This window comes from Hemiscyllium ocellatum, chromosome 15 (assembly GCF_020745735.1).
Source record: "Hemiscyllium ocellatum isolate sHemOce1 chromosome 15, sHemOce1.pat.X.cur, whole genome shotgun sequence".
NCBI classification, from domain to species: Eukaryota; Metazoa; Chordata; class Chondrichthyes; order Orectolobiformes; family Hemiscylliidae; genus Hemiscyllium; species Hemiscyllium ocellatum.
The window spans coordinates 34,795,075-34,815,145 of NC_083415.1; the positions used below are offsets into that span (position 1 = coordinate 34,795,075).

General features: G+C 41.8%; 1 protein-coding gene across 1 annotated transcript in view; it reads right to left on the minus strand.

Moving 5' to 3' along the window:
* The window catches only part of kcnb1 (potassium voltage-gated channel, Shab-related subfamily, member 1), a 354,303-nt gene that overhangs the window by 78,376 nt on the left and 255,856 nt on the right, over nucleotides 1–20,071 (minus strand). The gene's annotated exons all lie outside the window — the stretch shown is intronic.

Below are 20,071 nucleotides of genomic sequence, written 5' to 3' on the forward strand. Positions count from 1 at the left end.
CTTATGCCAGTGGGTTAGTAATTTCATGTTCCACCAATAGGAAGTGGCAGAAGGGTGAGCAACAACGTCTCCTTGAAGCACAGTTGAAGGCAGCTGAGAAGGCCTATTTTGACAGACCCTCGTTGGTCAAACTACAGAGGATTACGGCACTGCGGTCTGCACTAAATTTCATGCTCACGCAGACGTCAAAGAAGGAGCTGGCTTTTGCAAAGCAAAGGTTATACGAGCATGGTGACAAGCCAGACAAATACTTAGCATACCATGCCAGAAAGTGAAGTGCCCCCACAAACCATTACAGCGATTAGGGAAGGGTCTGGGAATCTAACATGTGATTCTAAAAAGATTAATGTGGTGTTCCAGAGATTCTACTCTAAGTTATATCAGTCTGAGAATTGTGAGGAGGGGCAGACCAAAATGGAATCCTTTTTTAGAGATCTGAAGCTCCCGAGTGTGACTCCCGGACAACAGTCCTTTCTCAATGCCCCATTGTCAGAGCAAGAAGTGCAGGAAGCTGTGAGGCAGCTTCAGAGTGGAAAGGTGCCCGGTTCTGACGGACTTCCCAGTGAATTCTAAGGAATTTATAAGTATACTGTCAGACCCGATGCTGAATATGTTTAATGATTCATACAGTCATGTTTGTCTCCCGCCATCTCTGAGAGAGGCCAATATTTCACTTATCCTTAAAAAAGGGAAGGATCCGGAAGACTGTGCTTTTTACAGGCCCATCTCGCTCTTAAATGTGGACTTTAAGATCCTCTCTAAGGCTCTCTCGTTAAGGCTGGAGACTGTGTTACCTTCTATTATTTAAAGAGGATCACATCTGCTTCATAAAGGGTTGCAGATCCTCCAATAATGTTAGGAGGCTGCTTAATGTAATTCTAGCATGCCAACAGCAGTCAATACAGGGATTGGTGATTTCTTTAGATGCAGAGAAGGGATTTGACCGAGTTGAGTGGCCGTACCTTTTCTATACTCCAGACTGGTTTGGTTTGGGCGAAGTTTTCATAAGATGGGTAAAGGTTCTCTACAGTGTACCTCTCGCTGCGGTCATTACCAACGGGGTATGATCAAGCAATTTTAATATTTCTAGGGGCAGCCGGCAGGGCTGTCCCCTTTCACCATTACTTTTTACGTTGGTGATTGAACCGTTGGCAGAGGCCATTCGTGGGGATTTCAATATATCAGCTCCAGAAGTGGGGTCAAAATTACATAAGATCTCGCTATATGCAGATGATGCTCTAATTTTCTTGACAAATGCAGTTTCAGTGCCTTGCCTGATACAATGCATTCACGCATTTGGCGCTTTTTCAAGGTATAAGATTAATTTTGCTAAATCAGAGGCGATGCCTATGGGTGGTCTTATGAAAGATTTGGCTCTTGAGAGTGACTATAGATTCCCATTTAGGTGGTCACGGGGGTTTTGTGTATTTGGGCATATTCATTACTCCAGTTCTGGATTGGCTGTTCAAAGCCAATTTTGCTCAATTATTTGAAAAATTTAAACAAGATCTCCAAAGATGGGAGGCATTTCCAGTGTCATGGTTGGGTCGGATAGCACTTATTAAGATGAATATTCTCCCTCGTTTGTTATACCCTATACGATGCTCTCCCTGATTTTCAATAAACAAGCACTCAGGAGACTGAACAGTTGGTTCAGCCCCTTTATCTGGCACCATAAACGGCCCCCATTAAATTAGCTAAACTGCAGTTGCCTCACAGATTGGGGGGAGTAGACCTTCCAGACATTAAAAATTACCAATTAAGCTCACTTTTGACCTACGTGAGTGATTGGGTTTGTGGGGACCCTCTTTCAATATGGCTAGATATCGAAATCTCCCAGGTAAGGTGCCCCCTTACCAGTTTGCTGTTTTTGGACAAAGTGAGGACAGTTAGGGAATATTGCCATAACCTAATAGTCATCAATACTGTTAAAGCATGGAGGGCAATTCAGCAGAGGGAAGGTAATATTGGCAAAATATCTTTGTTTACATCTTTAGTGGGTATGCCGGGTTTTCAACCGGGTATGATAGATTCAGGATTTAAACTTTGGGCAGCTAGGGGTATATCTTGCATGGGTGATTTATTTGAGGAAGATGTAATGATGTCCTTCGATCAGTTAGTACAGAAGTAGAAGTTACCTAATAGAGACCTCTTTCGTTTTTTTCAAGTTAAGGATTTTATTCAAAAATAGACCATACTTTTGACTGATCCCTACAAATCTGACATAGAAAGAGGGGTACTAAGGGCTGAGTACACTTTTTGTCAGTACTCTATATCACCAATTGGGGGTGCCACCTCAGATGAGTCTGATCGACTCTGCAAGATGTGGGAAAGAGAGCTGGCTGTTGAAGTTTCTTCAGAGGCATGGGAGGATATTTGGGAGAATGAAAGGAAGATATCAATTTCCAAAAGGACCCACGCTTTACAGTTGAAGATTCTCCACAGGGTCCACTTTGCCCCAGACCATTTGTTAAAATTTAAACCAGGGGTATCTTCAGCATGTCCCAAGTGCAAGGTCTGTACGGGCACTCTTACCCATTGTCTTTGGTCTTGTGACAGGCTTCAAACATATTGGAGCGCAGTGGTGGGTGCAATGGAGAGGATTTTAGGTGTCGGGGTGGAGAAGGACCCTATTTCTCTCCTTTTGGGCCTACCCATTGTATTTCCTGCAGACGTGCATAAGAAAAAACTTTTCAATATTTTTACGTTCTGTGCAAGGAACAATATCTTGCTAGGTTGGATATCAGAAAACCCCCCAGGCCTGTCGGGTTGGCGGAAGATTGTTATGGAGCGTATTCCTCTGGATTTTCTCACAAATATGGTACACCACAAAACTGAGAATTTTTACAAGACATGGCAACCCTTTTTGAAATACCTGGACACAGATTTATCTGCCACACTAACAAGGGCTTTTATATAGCCGTAACGATTGTGTTTCATGAGTCCAAGATCCAGGTAGGAGGAACTGTGATTCTGAGTGTTTTGTTTGGCTGGGATGAGTTATTACTATTTATTTGTTTGTTGTTAGGTATTTATTTAGTTAGTTAAATAGCTAGTTTAGGTTTTTTTAAAATTTTATACTTCTTTATATATGTTTATACATTCGTATAGGAGGGTGGGTTGGGGAATTTGTTTTTATTATTTGGGTTTAGTTTTGTACTATTTTTGTACTGTTTTGAATTGCATTGTTTTGTATTTGTAGTAATATTTAAAAATCTATTTTTTCTTAATAAAAATATATTATAAAAAAAAGGATTCCATGTCACTCCCATCCCGCTGACCCACTGATGGGTCCACACTGGGGGAAGGCCTTTCAGCTGCTCCGAGTGCGGACAGGGGTTCATTTGCTCCTCCCAACTGCTGGCCCATCAGCAGGTCCACATAAAGTGGCCTTTCAGCTGCCCTGAGTGCAGGAAGACCTTCAGTGATTCCTACACCCTGCTGAGGCACCAGCAGGCCCACATGGGGGAGATGCCCTTCAGCTGCCCCGAGTGTGGAAAGGTGTTCACTCGCTCCTCCCAACTGCTGGCCTGCCAGTGGGTCCACACCGGGGAGAGGCTCTTCCCTTGCCTGACTGCAGGAAGGCCTTCAGCAATTTCTCTGATCTGCTGAGGCACCGGCAGGTCCATCCTTCGAGAGGCCCTTCAGCTGCCACGAGTGTGGGGAAGTATTCTACAAATCGCCTACCCTGCTGACCCACCATCGGGTCCATGCCGGGGAGAGGCTGTTCACCTGCCCCAAGTCCGGATGGAGGCTCACGTCATCTTGCAACTTGCGGAGGCACCAGCAGGGGCACCATCACTCCCAACATTCAGATTCCCCCTAAACTGAACCTCCTGCCCATTCTGATAGTGGCCGTGGTGGGAGAGGCAGTGGGAGATTCAGTGGCCTCTTAGTTTTCTGCTGCACTGCACCCCTCCCGATCTCCCCCCTCCCCCCACCATCCGCCCCCACAACGCAACCCTAAGGTGGCTCAGGGATGGCATGGTGGCTCAGTGGTTAGCACTGCTGCCTCATGGTGCTAGAGACACAAGTATGATTCCACTCTCAGGGCAACTGTCTGTGTGGAGTTTGCACATCGGTGGGTCAGCAGGGCAGCCATGACATGGAATCCTTTCTTGCAGTTACCACACTTCCACGTTTTCTCGACGGGGTGGGATTTCTTGCGTTTGTCCATAGCCAAAGCTTCAGCATGTCTGCATGGGTTTCCTCCCACAATCCAAAGATGTGCAGGTTCGGGTGGATTGACCAAGTTAAATTGTCCCATTGTGTTCAGGGATGTGTAGGTGTGGTGCATAAGTCAGGGATAAATGTAGAGTAATAGGGTAGGGGAATGGGTCTGCGTGGGTTACTCTTTGGAGGGTTGGTGTGGACCTGTTGGGCCAAAGGGCCTGTTTCCACACTGTCGGGATTCTATGATTTATGATCATCTATATGAGCCATACGTGAATTACCTGTAAAGACTCCAGAAACCGGAAAAATCCCAATCTGCAGCCATGTGGAACCAAACAGAAGGTGGAATTATGCAACATTTCACAATAATCATACCTTTTATGTTCACTGTATTATGAGTTATTGAGAGGGAGAGAGAGAGAAAGGGGAAAAAAAGGGCCAATGGGCTGAGAAGTGGTAGATTACTTCAGATAAATGCAAGGTGCTGCATTTTGGGAAAGCAAATCTTAGTAGGACTTATACACTTAATGGCAAGGTCCTAGGGAGTGTTGCTGAACAAAGAGACCTTGGAGTGCAGGTTCATAGCTCCTTGAAAGTGGAGTCACAGGTAGATAGGATAGTGAAGAAGGTGTTTGGTATGCTTTCCTTTATTTGTCAGAGTATTGAGTACAGGAGTTGGGAGGTCATGCTGCTGTACAGGACATTGGTTAGGCCACTGTTGGAATATTGCGTGCAATTCTGGTCCCCTTCCTAGCAGAAAGATGTTGTGAAAATTGAAAGTGTTCAGAAAAGATTTACAAGGATGTTGCCAGGGTTGCAGGATCTGAGCTACACGGAGAGGCTGAACAGGCTGGGGCTGTTTTCCCTGGAGCATCGAAGGCTGAGGGGTGACTTTATAGACGTTTACAAAATTATGAGGGGCATGGGTAGGATAAATAGACAAAGTTGTTTCCCTGGGGTAGGGGAGTCCAGACCTAGAGGGCATAGGTTTAGGGTGAGAGGGGAAAGATATAAAAGAGACCTAAGGGGCAACTTTTTCATACAGAGGGTGGTACATGTATGGAATGAGCTGCCAGAGGAAGTGGTGGAGGCTGGTACAATTGCAACATTTGAGAGGCATTTGGATGGGTATATGAATAGGAAGGGTTAGGAGGGAAATGGGCCGGGTGCTGGCAGGTGTGACTAGATTGGGTTGGGATATCTGGTTGGCATGGACGGGTTGGACCGAAGTGTCTGTTTCCGTGCTGTACATCTCTATGACTCTATGACTCTATTTATCAGGTAATTGGATAAGTACACAAAAAATAATATAAAAGGAAATATGGAAAAGCCAGTGAATAGGATTAAACTGAATAGCTGAATTAAAATGATCACAGGCATGCTGAATATCTTTTCTGGGTTGCAACTCTGTGTTTGAAGGCAATCTTTCCAGATACAAGATACACTGCAGAAACTCAGCAAGGCTCATTCGATAGCATCTTCCAAAAGTGTGACCCAGTCACCTAAAGGGACAAAGGCAGCAGATGTACAGGAACACCACCACCTGCAAGTTCATCTCAAAGCCCCACCATCCTGATGTGGAACTATATAATTGCTCTTTCACTGCCACGGTACCATCTTCCCTCGTAGCCATGTGGGTGTCTTGAGCTGCAAGGACTGTAGCAGTTCATGAAAGCTGCTCACCATGGCCCACTGAAGCGCAACCAGAAATGGGTAATAAATGTTGGCATACCTGTGATGCTCATGTTCCAAGAACAAATAAGTCACCCTTACTCTATGATGGAATTTCCAAGGTAGATAAGAATCAGTTATGAATAAATCACCGAACAATACAAATGGAAAGGCAGACAATTTTTCAAGTTGAACTCAAAACAAAATCATATCACCAATGAGATATATTTTATATACAGCAAATATACTCCAAGTATCTTGCTATCAGTTGTGTGATAACAATTTTCTTATAATGCCATAACCATATGAAAATGAATACAATTTCTTTATCTCTTTCTTTCCTTTAAAAACACATAAAATTCTTAAGATGAATCTTCTCACAGCTCTAACACTATAGAAAAAGCACAGTAGCAATAGACAACATGATGGATTCTAATACATTGCATCAGGGAAGCATAGAGATTATTCCATATTTTATTACTTTGTTAGGACAATTTTCCGGTTGAGTCACTGAAGTACGTTTTGCACCAATGAATCTAGAAATTTGAAGTTAGCTTTGTATTGTAAAAAGCTGGTAAAATCATGACTCAGACTGAGGTGGTTGGAGGCATCAGTCAGCAGAAGTGGGAAATATCATGAAGCTGGAACTTTTAAATGTTGCAGTTGCTATTGAAAAAGGTGGCTCAATTTGCTGTTGGAAAGACAGCTCAAAAATAATGGCTTTGAAGGTGCTTGTGCAAGAAGTGCAGCAATTAAAGACAGACCTTTTGGGAACTCATCATACCATACCAACTGGAGAACAGTATTCCGCCTGAAAAGAGGTAGCAGAGAATATCAATATTATATGATATTGCTAAAGGATATGACAGCTGATTTAAAGATAAAGTTAACAGCCTCAGAAAGCTTGCCAAAATAAAACTAGCCAGTAAACCAAACAGACAGGCAAATTATGTGCGCTATAAATAGTTTCTTCCCACATTTGTAAACTATGAACAGGACTGAGGAGGAGAAATTTCTTGACTCACATGCTTGTCAATCTTTGGAATTTTCTCACCCAGAGGTGTGTCAATTTTGTTTTGAGGGTTCCTTTTGAAGCTTCTCTTTGGATTTTCTCAATACGTACTTTTTGATTTTGGTGGGGGGCTACTTTTGGTTTTCAGTGGCTCTATTTTCCACACTAAATCCTTTAAAATTACCTTCTGGATATGTGTTAACATATGTAATATTTGGACTCACACAGAAGTAAAATTAGAAGAACTTACCAATATCCTTTCCTGAATCGGTTTGTGGGACGTAGACATCACTGGTTAGGCTATCATTTATTGTCCATTCCTAATCTCCCTTGGGATGGTGATATTGAGCTATCAGGGTGTCAACTGGTTAGGATGGGGCGTGGCTTGAAGGGAAACTTGCAGCTGGTGATGTTTCCATGCATCTGCTGCTCTTATCCTTCTAGATGGTAGAGTTTGCAGCTTGGAGCATGCTGTTGAAGGATTGTGGTGAGTTGCTGCAATGTTGAAAGTGGTGGATGGAGTGTCCAGTTCAGATCATGGTCGTAAGTAAGCCCCAGGATGTTGACAGAAGGGGATTCAGTGATAATATGCCAGTGAATGTGAAGGGAAGATGGTTACACCTCTCTTATTTGAGATGGTCATTGCCTGACAATTGTGTCGCACAAATGTTACTTACCACTTATCAGCCTAAGCCTGTATATTGTCCAGGTCTTGTGCATTTGGACATGAGCTGCTTCAGTGTTTGAGCAGTCATGATTTGGAATCAATATTATGCAATCATCATTGAACATCATCACTTGTGACTTTACGATGGAGGGAAGGTCATTGATGAAGCACCCAGAGTTAATTGTGCCTAGCATGCTAACCCTGAAGAACTCCTCTGCTGATGTCCTGGGACTGAGAAAATTAGCTCCCAACCACCACCATCATGAAACTTTGTGATAGCATGATTTCAACCACAGGGAATTATCCCACTGATTTCCATTGACTCCAGTTTTACTAAGGCTCCTTGATGTCATACTCAGTCAAATGTTGCCCTGATGTCTAAGGCAGTCATCTCACCTCATTGCTCGAGTTTCACTCTTTCATCCATATTTGGACCAAAACTGTAATGAGCTCAGGAGCTGATTGGTTCAAATGGAACTCACACTGAGAACCAGTGATGCTCAATAACCTTAAACTGTTCCCTTAAACTTAAACACACAAAGATAGCATGGATTTCCTAGACACCATAGTATTTAAAGATAACTGGCATATATTAGTGTTACAATGATGGTTGGAGCCTTAAAGTACTATGGGTGTTTTTAACCCTTAACTCCAAAATGTGTTTTATCTTAAAGAGGACTGCAATAGTGACAGGCTAACTGCAGACGTAAATTCAGGAGCAACATTTCAGTGTAGTATAATTACAAACAACACTTAAAAGGTGCCCAAGAAACTTCAAATTGACTGAATTGCAATCTCTGGTGACTACAAAGATAACAAGAGCCTGATGATCTCCTGTTGAACGGCAAGCCTCCCCCTGCAGATTATGTCAAAAACTGTGTGTTTTTCCCTTTGAAGAATCCACAACGACAGTGGTCAAAAAGCTGGTTTCAACTCCGCTGGAATGCACTAATGGGATTGAACTGTTTCATGGACATAATCTGGGTTTCCACATTAGTGTGCTGTGAAGATCCAACCCCTAGTCACCTCTATGTTGCAAGTAATGACCTTCTCTCATGTTGAGTGCTAGAAGTCAGCTAGCCAACAGCCAAAGAGGTGGGGAACACGCCAACAAAAAGATTGTTTCCTATCCTGAATTTAATCCTGGTAGAAAAGATTCTGAACTACAGAATTTCAGCTAATCTGCAAAACTAAAGATTATAATAGCAAATGTTCAATTACAAACATCAACACGACTGCTATCCTTTGATGCAACACCTGCTGTTCATGAACAATTCAGACACTGATCTGCATATCTGTTCTCTTACTTTCATTTTTTAGACTCACCTCTTATTTCTGATCTGTGTGTATGTGTGTTGTGTTAATACTTTTTTACATGCATATTCATTAATAAACTCACTCTTTCTATTAACTCAAGAACGTTTGACTAAATTAGTTCAGTTTCAAAACAAAAGTTCAGTTGAATCTTGTAGAAAGGTGTCCAAAAGAGAACTGATCCATTTGAAATTCACCTTGTTGCAATAAAGAAGGAGGGGGAGAAATAAAGAAGTGGAGCCAGTTCATTCTATCATCCTGAGAGGCTGGTGAAGTCAGAGCTAGGTGGTTGAATCAAACATGTTTGTTTCTAATATAGTCACTGCACTTTGAGTAACTGACAATCTTTGAGTCACCTTGAGATGTGATAATGCACAAATACAAATCTGTTTGAAATTAAACTATTGAGTTCTAAATTATTCGATTGACACAGTGTTCATGATAATTGTGTGCACTGTATTTCCTCTAAAAATAGGAACTCCTGAACTTCTGCAGCTTTAAGTTAGAGACTCCACATTCATTTGCAAATACTTTATGATCCCAGTATTACAAGCTGTTTTCTTGGTCCTCAGTTATTTGAGAATTCCTCTGTTGAAAGGTTTAAGATAACTCTCTTCCCTTTGCTACCTCTCTCCCTTCTTTGCAGCCCCTTTGCTGTCCAGTGCAGCTCTCTAGCCTTTCATTTTGTAGTCTGCTTCATCTTTTTACAGTTCAGCTCAACTCTTTGCATTCCCTCATCCCCACTTTGTAGACCCTTTTCCTGCCCTTTGCAGCTCCTCTCTCCCCTTTGTAGCCTCACTTCCCCACACCCTACTACAAGCCCCAAGCCTCACTCTCTCCTGTTTGGCAATTTCTCCTCCCAAGGGGGCTTTGCTCTCTGCCCCCTACCAGATTGGCAACTTAAATCCTCCCCAACTATGGCTGGGTAGCCTTAATCACCCTTCCCCAGCCACATCAACCTTGTTTCCTGGCTCCGGCCTGCAGTCACCTCCATTGGTTTCAGCTGTCTTGTGTTTTTACCCCTTCACCTTCTCTAAATCCAATCACTGGCTGCTTTTCTCTGAATGTTTTTCTTCCAGAAAAGAACACAGTAAAATTTATGAATGACTTATTTAACCTGATTTGTCTTGTATACCTCAAAACAGAGCTCCAGTATATTTATTTCCAAACAACACTGGCTTTTTAACTGGACTCTGGACTGCTAATCTGCTCACTATGAACCTATCAGCAAAAAATGTGAGAGTGACCTGGGCTGTGATGTGAGGAGCAGCATCTCAGAGACTCTGCCCATTCCACTCATAATGGTGACTGTTCCCTGATTCGTCATCCCTATTAGTCAATATTCCAGACTTTTTGGGATTTCCCATATATTTTCAACTCTGCCCAAAAGAGTTATGCATGCTCCATTGCGGATCATATTGAAAGCTAGGATAGGTGGATTCTTAGTCTCTCAGGAAACAAAGGGGATTTGGGGAAATGGACAGGCAAGTGTAATTGAAACATGAACTCAATCATAATTTATTGAATAGCAAAGCCGTGTTATTGGGTTTTAAGGTCTACTCCTCTTCCTATTTCTATGTTCTTAAAATCTGGGTGAAATCTTCTCAGGTATTGAAGGTTGTGGGCATTGGCGAGAAAGTTGGGGATATTGCATTAGATTAGAAGTATGGAGCTTTTCACCATTAAGAGCAAAGGACTCATTTTTAATCAAGAATTGAACAGTGTGTCTCACGAGTGAGTAGCGAGAGGCCTACTTACATGCATCATTCCCATCCTCCCCACTTGGCAGATAGAACTTCCTAATGTAGATATCAGATGGTTACCTGAATCCACCAGTTTGTTGATCACTCCTCTGGACGTCCATCAGTCACCATCTCAGGGCACATTCCATTTGCAGTGACTGCACTCAACCCCTATCCAGTGTCGTCCAGGTCCCCATCAGTTAAGCAGGGTCCAATTAGTCTCTGCTTGATCTCATCAGGGCAAATAAGACAAACTGTGCAAGGCAGCTATGCACTGCCAAGCTTTAACTGGGTAAACTGGGTACTGAAATGGAACCAGTGCAGGAATCCCTGGCAGTCTCAGCAGTACTGGTCAGTACGTCTCCCTGTGGCAAGTGGGAAAACACAGCAAGTGTAGTGCCATTGTGGCTTAAACATAGATAATTAGATGAGTTTGGAAAGACAGCATGAGAAAACATGCTAGACCAACAGAGAGAAGCTCCTCCATGAAAATTGCCGAAGATGAGACTTAACTATTTCTGATAAGATTCTGGGTGGAATCTTACGAGGAACTGAGTGAAATGCACTTTGGAGAAATATCTGGCAGAATTTTACAAGTAGGCCAGTAAGCTTTATGTCAACATTGGGAGTACCTTGCTGCATCTTTTCTCCTTTTGCCAAGTAGGGTATTGAGTTTCTCACCAGGCAGTGGTGAGTTGCCAATTAAGGGGGATTACTGGTGTTCAGCACCTTTTTAATGGCACAAGTCACCTCAATTTCCCATCTTATCAAATGTACCGAACAAACTAAACATCAAGAAACCTCAACATGGAAATCAGAACAGGTACCTGTGACTTCAGCTGGCTTACTTACTTCAAATGGTCTCCATGTTGGACACCAAGCACCAACTTCTCAGGGCACTCTCCATGGGCACCTGCTGCAAGCAGTCCATGTCAACAGACACTGGCATCTGACATATACACATTTCCATCCCTCTTTGTACATCTCTGATCCACTTACAGGACTGGACCAGCCTGCATCTCTTCACTTGCTGTGATAGTGCTTGTTCACTCTGAGACTGCCTGGATGCCCTACACTGCCATGTCTTGCCTTTGTGTGCTTTGCTCCTTCAGCCAGAGCTAGCAGGCTTTTATTAATTCCATCTTCACACAGTCACAAAAGCAGGAAGCTTGTCATGGTTGACAGCAGTCCCTGTTCAAGTAAAGGGACTAGCTTTTGTTCTAGGGATCCTGTCACAGTGAGTTAAGGGCAGCCTTCGAGACTAGGCCATGATTTGGACATGATCAGTCGGCCATTTGGGATGGTCAGAGTCAGGAACCTTGCCTCATGGGGAAGTGAATGCCTGACAGCTCACCACTTGTCTTTACTCTTTCAACTTGATTGTGATCTGAGTTCCTTCTGGAATGAGATAAGGCAGTTATTGTGGTTAGGTACTGTGTTAGCTCTGAAGAAAGTGACCAAGTGTCTTGAGTGAGTGAGTAGGCAGGGAAGAGCCACGCAGGGTTAGTGGTGCCAGGGCTTGGGGTCGGTGAGAGTGAGTATAGGAACTTTGTAGGCAATTGTGAACATGGTTGAGCATGAGCCTTGGTCAGAGCTAGGTACAGTAGCAGAGGTTGAGAGTGAGGTAGTGGAGAGAAGGTGGCAGAGTGGAGAAAGACAAAAACTTTCTTCCTACGTTGCTGGGCAGGTGGTTAAATTTCATTGACATCAGTGACAACCTCAGAGCAGGCTGGTATGGTTTCACCTCTTGGTCTCCTCTTTTGGCTCTGGGGAAAGAAGACATCCCATGTCTACACTACTCTGTCTGACAGGACCTCCAGCTCCTTGCAGGTAAAGCAGGGGGCCTACTTTCCTGAGTCTGACATGTGGAGGGCAAACGTCAGAAGCTGTGCAGGGCTGCTCCGGACTTACAGCACTTATCCAGGTACACAATGGGCTGTTAAAGATAATGTGGGCACAAGGAATGCCAGGCTACACTGACAGTGGCAGGTTATTTGTGGAATGGCTTGTGACAAGATGTGGGATACACTCAGATGTGAAGGATAATGTAGAGACAGGATATACAGTTAATGAGGCAAGTTTAGTAAAATTCAGTTAGAAAACCCACTGGGATGTGTTGAGAATCCCTCTAAAAACACATAGCCAAAAAAATGTAAGGTACAGCTCCCCCGTCTCTCTCTCCACAGTTGCTGCCAGACCTGCTAAGTTTCTCCAGGACTGTCTTGCAATGCTATACAGCGGGATTTTGGGTCCACATCAATACTCCATGAAAGTGGCAAGATAAGTGGATAAGGTGGTAAAGAAGGTGTATGGCATGCTCACTTTCATCAGTTGGGGCAGTGAGTATAAAAACTTGGCAAGTCATGTTACAGCTGTATAAATTTCTAGTTAGGCCACATTTGGAGCATTGTGTGCAATTTTGGTCGCTACGCTTTAGAAGGATGTAGAAGCTTTGAAGAGGGTGCAAAAGGGGTTGATCAGAGTGTAGTGACTGTAAAGAGAGATTGAACAAACTTGGATTATTTTCACTCGACCCGTCAGAGGCCGAGGAGCGACCTGATAGAAGTATATAAAACTGCGAGAGGCAAGGATGGATGGGTAGTTGGAGTCTGTTTCCCAGGATGGAAATGTCAATAATTATGGGCCATAAATTTAAGGTGAGAGGGGGCAAGTTTAAAGGAGATGTGCAAGGCAAGTTATTTCCACAGAGAGTGATAGGTGCCTGGAATGAGTTGGCAGGGGAAGTCGAGAAAGCAGATACGATAGCAATGTTTAGGAGGCATTTAAACATTGCCTCCTAAATGTTTAAAGGATGGAGGGAATATAGGGTGATGGGCCATGTGCAGACGGATGGGATTAGTTTAGAATGGCCTCATCGTCAGCACAGACATTGTGGGCTGGAAAGCCTGTTCTTGTGCTGTATTGTTCTTTCTGTCTTTTATTTCAAAAGTAGTATTATCCATCTCTTGTTATTCTTGTAGTTACTTCCTCAATCACTTGTACACACATTCTGGAACAGAACTATGAGCAAATCTACAACAAATTCAAATTAGGGCAGAAGAATGTTATAAATGTATATCTAAAAGTGGTGTTTAAGATGTGTACTTCCAATATTGCTTTCGGAAAGTTCCTCCTGGCTCACTGGTGAACGGCATTGGGTGGATAGAGTACCTCCATTGGCAATGTGTATATATACCAAGTCTGCAACAAAAGTGCCTTTTTAATAACGTGCTAAGTGTTAATTACTATCAGTTAACTCCCATATCCCTTTCAATCCAGAACATTAACCATTCTAAGTGTGGAGCCCCATTCTTTCAGGTGACTGTTGAAAATGCAAAAGACCATTGTTTAAAATTTTGCCTCACAGTTTTTATTTCTCTTCCCTATTCAAAATTTTTTTCCAGTTCTTTCAGTTCACTTTCTGTACCTCATTTGCCATTGAATTCACCCCCTTTGAGGTGACTTCCTTGTTCCTTTTCAGTCCTCACACTTTGTTTCCCAGTCTTTCAATCTGATTGGTCAAAAGGGATGCACAATCACGTGGACTGTTCTCTCAGTTCCCAGGTACCTGGTTTCATTCCTTATTAATCTGAACTTTCAGTAAATTGCACACAAAATATTTAATAAGCAAAATGTGCAAAAATAAAATTAATCCATGGTAAATACTGTTCAATGCCCCTGCCCCAGCAAATTATGGCACATTTTTAGTTATGTCAGCTACCCTTAAATTAATGCCTTGAAGAAACTTTCTAACTTCTACTCCTTTTTCTGATTTACGGATCATCTCAAAGCGCCAGTTGTGCCCGTTAATAATGTGCATAAGTTCATTACTTGCCACCGCTTACCACCACCCCATCCCCATATGAAGCACCAGCGTGTAGATTCAGTTTTAGGAAAATGTAACAAGTAAGATTTACAGCATCAATAATCGGCAACAGGTGAAAGCAAATTTATCCGATGACTGGAAATCCAGTTGGTATTCTTCCTAAGTTATCGATAGGAGGGTGGAGATCTCATCTGTTTTTACTCCAGGTACAAATGCACCTCACAAAAAATCCTCAGATACTAAAGCAGTCTATGTTAATATACAGCAAGACTAAGATAACATTCAGGTTAGTATAATAATATTCAGGCTAGTATAATAACATTCAGGCTAGTATAATGACTGCCAATTACCATTCAGGAAAAAAAGTGCCAGGCAAAGACAATCTCTAATGAAAGGGAACATAACCTTTTCCTCTTGATGTTCAACTATATTGTCATCAATGAGAATCTCCCCTCCTCTCCATCCATATCCTGAGGGTTCCTACTACTCAGAAACAAATCTGGTCCAGCTGACAAAAAACCTGAGGCTGCCAAAGTTGAGTAGCAGTTAGTAATTCTAACTTTCCAACACCTGTACAGTAACTGCAAGGTACAAGACAGGAGCATGATGGGATACTCCTTCCTTGTCTGGATAATTCATTTTCAATGATGATCAAGAAGTCCAACATCATCCAAGATTGGGAAACTTGCTTAATTAGTACCCATCCTTCACGTTAAACATTCAGTCCCTCCACATTGATGCACACTGAAGGCAATCAATCCCAATAGCCCAAGATTGGGGCAGGCTAAGTGGTGAGGCTGTATTCTATTCATAGCGATTTGTGAGCATGATACTAATTATGAATAATAACTGGACCTCTTTGCCCAGTTGCATGTAATAATGGAGGAAGCATCTGACTGATTTGTGCTCCATTTACACGATACACAATTGCTGCGGCCAGAGAGTTTCACTCTCAATAGCTTTGCTGCTGTGTGTCAAATCATAAAATGTCTTCAATCTAAACATTTCATCCACTGAGTTCTTCCTATGTTATGTATAATTATTTTATGTTGAAGTTAGAATTTCAAGTACATCAGATTTACTATATTATTTGAATGAGTGCAAATGGAAGATGGAGTGAGTTTGCAAGGTAAGCTTGCAACTTAATAAAATTTAGTTCTAAATTTTGTATCCTTGTGGTTGCATTTCTTTCAGTCCAGCATACAAGACCACATTTAGATTGGTTTAAAACCTAAATTTAAAACAGAAGTATTTTTTTCAATTAATCCTTAAACATTTTTAAAATATTTGAGCTCAGGATGTGGGCATCACTAGCTATACCAAAATTTATTGCCTATCTCTAAATGACCAGAGGACAGTTAAGAGTAAACTGCAATGCTGTGGTTCTGGAGTCACATTCAGGCCAAATCAGGTAGGAATGCCTGATTGCCTTCCTTAAAGGATATAAGTGAACTGGATGGGTTTTAATATAGCACTTATACGGTCACTTTTGTAATTTCCAATTTTTATATAAACCATGCGCCATGTCACCTAACCAATGGCCTGGGATTCTAATTGCTATTCCAGTGACATTATCACAATGTGACCACCTCTCCTTTACCTTATCATCTAGATTTTTAATTATTTCCTAACTAAAAATAATTTATTTCTAAAAGGGAATTCTTCTTCTCCTCAAAATGGAGATTTGAAATAGAATGATGGGTTGTGATCTGTTGGAATTACTCTGAACTGAATGGGAGGAAATTAAACTGAAAAATTATTGTAACAATACTGGGGAAGAAACATAGAAATTAGGATTCTTCAAGCCTGCTCCACCACTGTGTGTGATCATGGCTGATTATCCAACTTGGCACCCCGTTCTCACTTTCTCCTCATACCCTTTGATTTCTTTAGCCCTCAGATCTATATCTCTTTCTTGAAAATGTTCAATGTTTTGGCCTCAAATGCCTTCTGTGGCAGAAGATCACAAACAAAATTAACTTGGGATAATTTTAGCAAGACACAAACTGAAATTGCTGGAAAAGCTCAGCATCTGTGTAGAGAATTTTAGCGAGATTCCATTCATGCCACAAAACATTAAAAACTAAACTTGAGAAAAGTTCTACCTTCCCCTCACACAACTCAACATCCCTCTCTCCATCTTTCTTCACAGATGCAGTTGGAAATGGCGCCTCAGAAATTTGTCCTAAGTCAAGAGATAATTGATTTACTGCAGGAACTAAAGTGGCTATTTGTTTGATGCAACTTCCCATTCAATGCCTTCAGCTTCCAAATTCTAATGCAGACAGTCTAGCTAAGAGGAACAAAATATAAATTCATTAAAGTATTTTTTCAAAAGTTGTGATTTTATCAGTTAAGTCTTTTGTGAATTTTCCGAGCATTCCATTTTTATTAAATGGCCATTTTAATAGTCTCCATTCTTCTCAGAGCAAACTTTAATATGTAAACTGCAAAGGGACAGCTACTTTAATAAAAAGGAAGTTGTAGTTGACAGAATGTCTGAAGTTGATCTGGGATTAGCTTAAGTGGCCTTGCAAAGTTAAAAATTGGTTCTGAACTCCACTATGGATGAAGGTTCCTTTTTCTATTGATCTGTCCTCTGTGTCCATGTCCACCTCCACCACCTCCCCCCATTCCCAACCCACCCACCATAGATTACGTCCAAGTTCAGACTCATCGAATTCTGGCTTTTAATTGATAGTCTTGGAATTGGTCAGAATTGCTTAACTCTATTCTTAATTATACATATATGCAGTTGAATTTTATACAGAATCACATAACCCTTTCCTGTACTCTATTAATTTAGTTGTTGGGATATTCAAAGCACATTTGTCAGATCAAGCTATGTAATAATTCACTATTTTACTAATATGGTACAATGCTTGGCCTTTGATATTTTCAGCAACATTAATGTTCTTCAACAAATCACATTGAACAGGAAAATAAAAGTCAGCTTGCTCCTGTCATATCATGGTGTGTCATGATGCATGTTCATGCCCATGAATCTCCACATGTGAAGATTTTGATCTCAGTTATGCAGTTGGGAGGGGTTCTTACTGAAGGCCATACACCATACTTTCAATGGCAGAAACCGAGGGGCAACTATCTGCTTAACCGGTTAATGGGCAGGGAAATAAAAACAATAAAATTGAAAAACAAAGGAGGAAATTTAGCAAAGAAATGCTTCTATAGGGCAGGCAGATTAACAGCAGGTTATTTGTACTACAAGCAAACATTCTGTTTGTGTCTCAATATTTTAACATTTTCGATACTGTACTATTTTGTCCATGAGAGACAGGGTAATGCTGTGCAATCTTTACATGATGATATTATTTCTGATATTGATAGATTGAAGATCCAGTTTTGTTTCTGATATCTCTCTCCTATGAAACAGAATGAACGCTGGCATGCAGGGTTTGGAATGCAGTGCCTGGTAATGTGGTGGAGCCAGCTTCAACTGAAGCATTCAAGAGGGCATTCAAAAGGGCATCAGAGGGATGAATATTTGGTTAGAAATAGTGTGCAAGGACATGGGGAGAAGGCAAGAGATTGACATTAGGGAACAGAACTGTTGCAGGCTTGATGTGTTGAATGGCCTCCTTCTGCACCAGAACAAATCTGTGACCTATGCAGTAAAATTACATTTGCAGAGAATTAATGCAACGTGATATTGATCATTGATACTGTTCTCAAATGGGGGTGATATCAGTCAAGTTATAATTATTGCTCATTTCTAACTGTCTGAAAGGTGGTAGCCACTATTTTTGTTTTTGAGTGGCTTGGTCAACAGAAAAAGTCATTGAGAATTTCTTCAGGGTTTCTACTGTTCTGCCATCAATAATTTGGTGACGATCCCATTCATGCTTGTTGAAAAGGTTTCCTATGAAGTTGGTGGAGGAGACAGCAATATCTAGAGGAAGTTCTGAGTTTAAGTACCAATGAAGTTGTGTAAGATTGGAGTCACACTGTAATAGGCCCATTAGATCAACAGCATGCCTCACCTTAGTTTAAGGTAAGGAGTAGGAGAATTACAAGGAAGTTGAGGAAAAGTCTTTTCATCCAGAGGGTTGTGGATATCTGGAATTCATTGCCTTAAAGGGTGATAGAGCTGGGAACTTTCAAGTCATTTAACAACTATTTAGGTGATCATTTGAAGTGCCATAGCATACAAGGTTAAGAATCAAGTACAGTATAATGGGATAAGAATAGATGGATGTTTGATGACCAATTTCACCTCTTTCTATGCTGCAAAATCTCCATGGCTCTATGATAAATTATTTAGTTGGGCTTTCACAATCATCCAACATTTTTCATCATTACTTTTGTTCTGTTGTGTTTCTGTTCGTAAATTACCAGATATACCAACCTCCAGTCTGATGGGATTTGGACTCACTGGGGGCAATGCTGACTTTGTGCTCACAGCCCATTCAAATCTGGCCTTAAGTCTCACTTATAGGCAGGCATGTGGTGGGCTTGCTTTGGCATCTGACTGGTAATCAGAATAGGCAACTTGTAGTTCAGTGAAGATAGAGGGGAGCAGAAAGTGATGAAGATGGAGGAGGGTTCTGGTGGACATCACATGGCAGAGAGGGGAGCCGTGCGTGACAGCAGCCTGCAATAGTTTCTGGCACTACAGTGGAGCAATGGACCCAGGAGGAATGTATCTGCACCTTCCTGCTCCAGATTTAGGAAAGTATTTTAAGAAATATTTTAATGACACATAGGGCTGAAATTTGCAATTTGTTTCGGCTACGTGTTAGCTTTAGGGAGCTTCTTGGCAGATGATCTGTTGAGATTTACAATGAATTGAATTTCGAGCATAGGAACAGGATGTCCTGCTGCAATTATACAGGGCATTGATGAAACCACACTTGAAATATTGTGTGCAGTTTTGGTCTCCTTTTTCTGAAGGAGGATGTCCTTGCTGTAGAAGGAGTACAGTGAAGGTTTATCAAATTGAACCCTAGGATGGCAGAACTGACAAATGAGAGATTGAGGCAGTTAGGGTTGTATTCACTGGAGTTCAATGGAATTGGGCTGGGATGTGGAATCTCACAGAAGCTTACAAAGTTCTAACAGGAATAGACAGGCTAGATGAAAGAAGGATGTTTCTATGATGGTTATCCCCACCATAGATGTCATAGTTTAAGGGTAGGGGTAAACATTTTAGGACTGAGAGGAGGAGAAATATCTTCACCCAGAGAGTGAGGAGGCTGTGGAATTCGCTACCATACAAAGCAATTGAGGCCAAAACATTATGTTTTCAAGAAGGAAGTAGGTGTAGCTTTTGTGGCTAAAGGGATCTAGGGATATAAAGGGAGGATGGGATTTAAGGTTCTGAGCTCAGTGATCAGTCATTAGACAATAGACAATAGGTGCAGGAGTAGGCCATTCAGCCCTTCGAGCCTGCACCGCCATTCAGTATGATCATGGCTGATCATTCCTAATCAGTATCCACTTCCTGCCTTATCTCCATAACCCTTGATTCCACTATCTTTGAGAGCTCTATCCAACTCTTTCTTAAATGAATCCAGAGACTGGGCCTCCACTGCCCTCTGAGGCAGAGCATTCCACACAGCCACCACTCTCTGGGTGAAGAAGTTTCTCCTCATCTCTGTCCTAAATGGTCTACCCCGTATTTTTAAGCTGTGTCCTCTGGTTCGGCA